The following is a 6,000-nucleotide window of genomic DNA, read 5'->3' as shown; positions in this document are numbered from 1 at the left end:
GCTGATTATTTCCTTGGAGGTATGGAATAAAGTTGTTGGGTGGTCGAACAGGTGGATTAGCGAAACTTGGAGGAGCCATCTATGGTGGAGGAGAGCGCCAAGCAAAATTTGGATGTTGTCATAAGGATTTTGACGAAAGAATTGAATTTTCTGAAGCATTTCAGCAGTTTTCTTTTGAGTATAAAATTGAAGCAACTTACTGAATTGACGCTTTTTCCATGTATCTATGGATTGTGGTTGTTGTCCTGCTAGCCAAATTGACGCTTTTTCCGCTAAAGTGAATGGAAACAACCGCAACAAGAGTTGTTCCTTAGAGACAGCTGGATGGTGAAATGTTGTGGCCACTTACTGAAGCCTACGAAGATGATTATATGGTTTTTCATGATCCAAACCATGATACATAGGTAACAAACTAAAAACGTTTGGCGGAATTCGAAAATCACCGACAATGTCCTCGAGTTTGATACAGGAAGAAGGTCCTTCCTGTAATGTTGTATAGAAGTCCGAAAGGGGCTTCTCAGCTGGTGGATTTTCGTCAGCCATAATGAATGATGGGAATGGTGACGAATCTTGTTATTTTGGATTAATAGATGAAGAACTTTGTGGAGGTGAAAACTTACGCAAATGCTTATCGTATTTTCTCCTACGATAAGTATGTTCAAATTCTTTAGTAGAACCAGACCTTAATCTCATGCAAGTATAAAATTAGATCTAATTGACAGAAGGAACTTATTATTTCTTGAATTTTATGATTATCTTCAAGCATTAGAGTTGAACAACGTAGGCCTAAGCTGCTGCTAACGTAGCAGTGAAGCTAGGAATACGTGTATGTGCATAAACCAACAGCCAGGTCACAAGAGAGATAAAAGGGAGGCTTGACGTGCAAGTACGGTTCTAATTAAATAACCTCAATCTTTCAAGTTTCCTAGACACTGTTGAAATATGATTAAGATTTATGGAATTAAAATTTATGCAAGGTCCTAATTAATTTTAATTTTTGTTAATATATATATATATATATATATATATATATATATATATATTTTAAAGATTTATGCAAGGGAGAAAGTACAAGCATGCAAATACGACCTACTCATACAATACTAGATGCAGTAGCATGTGAAGATACTCTACTCATACGTATATTAATATGAATAGGCAAGGTTGTACCATCAATAAATACTTCGATATGTACAGGCAAATACACATCAGTAATACATATATGTAGACAAATAGGTAGATATATATTTCGTATATATGTATATCTACACTAACATGCAAATTATAATCACTCATACATATCTAGATACATTAGCATGTGAAGATACTATACGTACGTGGATAGATATGACAATGCAAAACGTAAACTAAACATGCAATGTATTATACCTAAACTAAAATACGACTCTTGAATTGCATAATAATTCGATTTCGTCAATACTCATTGAGATTGTGAATGTCATATAGAGAGCAGCTTCACCCCGTAGGGTTTAGAAACAACTTACCCAACTCAGATTTTAACCCTTGTTAGAATGTTCTCCTCTTTCTTGACAAAATCGACTTATTAAACAAGACCGTGTACTTATACATAGAGAAATACTAAACATGCAACAATAGACACTTATACATATAGATAGAGATAACAATGCAAAACAGTACCATTTGTATGTATATATACATTAATATGGAATTCATACCCACTTAATCACATATATATATATTTACAGGCGTATTAACATGATTCATGCATATTTCTAGCCTAATAGGTAAATAATAATCCATAAACTAGTATATAATCACTACATACATGGTATTCATTTAAAAATAGTATAAAATTGGGAACCTGTAGTGTCTCGCAAGTCCGCCAAAGAAATGAAACAGACGTTTCAACCCGTCAACGTCCTTAATCCCAGAAGATATTTAAAGTATTTGTTACAGGTCCAGAGAGTTAGGCCTGGTAATGGAACAAGATTTCACAGTGGATGCTGGAGATGAAACAGGAGTACCAACAGAGACTAAACACCCATGCATGCGAGTTCAACTAGCGGTCGGCAGTGTCAAGATCCAAGACGCCAGAGAGTCTTCCAATGATCGCCAAAATTTTCACAACAATCTTATATTAGTGTATAGATTCTTTTCCAGGTCCTAACTTTTTGTTCCTATAAGTGCAACAAAAAATTCAAACTCGGTTCAGTAGCGAAATGCGGGAAAATTTAAAAAAAAAATGATGAAAACGAATGAAAAACGATGGATAGGAATAAGAGTGGGGGTTTCCCCTTGGAGCAATTCCAGCTTGTAATGGAAGGTCTTTTGGTCCTTAGGATGGCAACAACGCCATTTTGATGTTCACCTTTTTGCGTATGTTAGAAATTTGATTCTCTAATTTGACAAAGTGCGAATACAAAGATTTTCCCTTACTCACGATATTCGTGTGCATAGTTTTGAGTAGGGATTTCAAACCATCCTAAGTCTAAGACAACTTACAATTTGGTTTTGCTCTTTTAGGAAACTAGTGAATAAGTTTTAAGCTATGGTTTAATTGATACTAACTACTTGGTTTCTTTTAATGCAAAAACTGAAAACTTTAAGTTACGTAAACATGCAACTAAAACAAAGATAAAAATTTACTTCTAGATAGGTGTGGAGAGTTAGTTCTCCTAATGTGAAGATAACCTCTATTGTATGATTTTAGGTTCTTGCATCTTAACCTTCCTAGAACTCATAGACAAGTCCTAATAAAGATTAACTTGATCCCTAACACTATGACTCATCTCTAAGATCATATTGCTAGCATGTAGAACCAAAGCAATGACTTATCTCTAAGATCATCACCTTGATTCCTAACTAGACTCTACACCAACTACCATTTTGGGATAGGATGTAGGTCTAGTTGTTCTTCCTAAACAACTTACTAAAATCACATCACAAAGGTTATCCCTTACATGAGCATCATTAACCCCCCACAAAGGGAAGGTTTTAGCTCATGATCCTTGGGATAAAAATGAAAGATGCAAATATATATGTATATGAGAAAGAGAAAGAAGAAGAAGAAGAATAGAAGCACTCACTTGCATTAAGAAGTTTAGATTTTATTTAGAACAAGAACACAAAGGTTTCTACCATTAAAACTATTACAAGCTTTTTCATAAAAACTCAAAACTAAAACTAAACTAAGAACTTACTAAGGAACTAACAAAAAATAATGCATGATAAAAGAAAAGAAGTCAAGGGAGTAAATGGAGTGCATCCCCCCTTGTTTTGTTTTTTTCCTTCCTTTTAGAATTCTCCCCCTCATCCCACGTGAAAACACACACACACATTTAATTCACTTTTATCCACCACATTAAAACAAAGTGACACCTTGCTTTTTTTTACTATTAACACCTAATATTATTAATTACATGCAAGGTGTCAACTTTGCACCAATAATTTGGCGCTTTTGTCTTGACATGCTCCATGATTGATGACTCATCTCTTCTTGTGGGCCCAAAAGGTGGGTCCACGTGCTATATCTATTGGTGGGTCCGGACGTCGATTTCTGCAATTTCTAGCCTAAGGTAGAGCTAGTCGTGCTGATCATCTGGGCAGCTTACTTGCCGAAATCGGAGTCCAGGTTAACGAGATATAAGCTCCGAAAGTTTACGCTTTCCTTTACATAGTCCCATTCTGACTCGATTCTGTCATGTTTGAGTCCCCGGCTTTGATCCATCTTTGTTTAGCTTCACATGGCTGATTTGGAAGAATTCATATATACATCGTTCCCCGTACTTTAACGCAGGTTTAACCAATATTTTCATGTTTACTGCGAAGACCTGAAAAAGTACAAAAATATACTTATTTCATGTTTATTAAACACATAATTAACCAAATTTAGATGTCTCAATGGGGTTTAATATTACAGTTTTGGGTGCTTATCAGCACTTCTCTCAGCAGTAATGGCTAATTTGGTACCTCTCCCAGTAGTAGATGAAGGCATGGTTCCTGTCCCAGTGGTTGGTGAAGGTATAGTTCCTGCCGCTGAAGTTATGGGTTCTACTGAACAGAAGGCGCGCACGCTCTAGTGCCTGACGATTTTCTAGTAGAAGGGGCACGGGCGCACTCCAAGAATGAGCTAACAGAGGTGGGGGCGCGCTCTAGTGCTCCTCCAGTTTCTTGACAATCAGAATAAGAGAGACGACCTCCAGTAACTCTTAAGGATTACTATAAATTTGATAGAGAACATCATCCTCCAGTGATTCACAAGAATTTTTATTCCTTGCATGACATTTCTTATCTGCTACAGGAGTATATAACGTATGCGAATATCACTTCATCTCATCAGGCTTTCTTGAGTACAGTCAATGATGTGCAAGAGCCCAAGAACTTTAGAGAAGCTAACTCTCGTCCAGTATAGAGAAAGGCGATGCAAGAAGAACTTCGTGCTCTAGACAAGAATAAAACTCGGGAGATTGTTATGCTACTGATGAAACGCTGATTTCACGTTATTGGTTTTATACTTAAGTCTGAGGTCCACAGTCCGAAGTTCGAAGTCCGAAGACCAAAGTCCAAAGTCCAAAGTCCGTATAGTCGTCCTTTTAGTCAAGTTACCTTACTCACATGGGTTTAGTAGGATAGGTCGAGTAAGGGATCGTCCAAACCTTAGGTCTCGGCAAGGTTCACAACTGGAATTACAACTTTTAGTGAGTAGGATTTTAGGTTTTTTAGTTGGTTTAATCAAATTAACGGTAATGTAAATAATGTAAATTACTAACGGTGATTTCGATGTAAATAAACAAAGATAGAGAAACAGGGAGAGGGTTAATCATACTCATGCAAGAATCATTTTTTAACAGTTTATATTACCATATTACTATAGCTCTAATTCGTCTCGAGTTCATAGAGAAACCCGATACGACGTCGAGTATTGATCCCTAGCGAAACATGCACATCTCTGAGTCGCATCGCACTAGCATAAGAAGTTGAACTAATATTTCATCTATGGAATATCATTTCAACTCCTGGTTCGCTTCTACATTAGCTGGACAAATTGGAGAGCTGCCTGACACCAAAGAGTCGCGCGCGAGACATTTTGGGTCTCTCGCGAGACTGTTCTGGAGCATCAGCACTCCAAATTTGTACAGTCTCAGTCATTTTGGGATCAGATGTCTAATCTACACCTAATTCCTAAGTAGTGATTCTAGAATATTAAAGAGTCAATCCGGATTCTCACACGAGCAGCATAACTCTCCCCCTGAAGGGGGGGGGGGATTAGCTTATAGTCATTGAAGGAATAATTAAACTTGCTGTATATATTAAATAATTAAATGCAGGACAGGAATTAAACTTGAAAAGAAATGACTTTTATTAAGAAGAAATGACTTACAGTATTTAAGTTGCTGAAATGAAAAGGACATAATGTAAGTGCTGGAATAAAAACTAACTAATGCATAAGCTAAAACATAAAATGTTGTAGGCCGAATAATGAAGACCCCCCCCCCCCTCATATATATAGGCTAGAGAGCCTTGTGAAGGATTTAATTGGGTTTTGTTCGCTTCTCAAATTGTGACGTTCAAAACTTTGAATAACAAAGTTTTGTTTTTACCTTGTTTAACTTGCTTTGTCTTTTCCTTATTAAGGTTTTGTCTTTTAGCCCAATTCAATTCAAACATTGAATTGGTACGTGTCTTTCCCATTGCAAGGTGGCACAAAATTGTGACCCTCACTTGCCACCTGCTTATGCTGACTCGTCATTCCTTTTGGGCCAACAGAGTGGGTCCACTTAGTGTGTCCAGTGGCGGCACTGATTTTGGCATTTTTACAACTTTCTGTCTTTGCGTAGAGTTCGTCGCCCTGGTTGCTCTGGTAGTTCACTAGCCAACTTCGGCATCCAGATTTATCAGATGTGAGCTTCGAAAGTTTGCTGCTTCTTTATATGTGGACCCGTTCTGTACTGGTTTTGTTCTTTTGGAAACTTCGGCTCTAGTCAGGCTTTGTTGGGCTTCACTGGGGTTGAGTGGGGA

This window comes from Coptis chinensis, chromosome 1, assembly GCF_015680905.1.
Source record: "Coptis chinensis isolate HL-2020 chromosome 1, ASM1568090v1, whole genome shotgun sequence".
In the NCBI taxonomy this organism is placed as follows: Eukaryota; Viridiplantae; Streptophyta; class Magnoliopsida; order Ranunculales; family Ranunculaceae; genus Coptis; species Coptis chinensis.
This window is presented reverse-complemented; position numbering follows the sequence as displayed.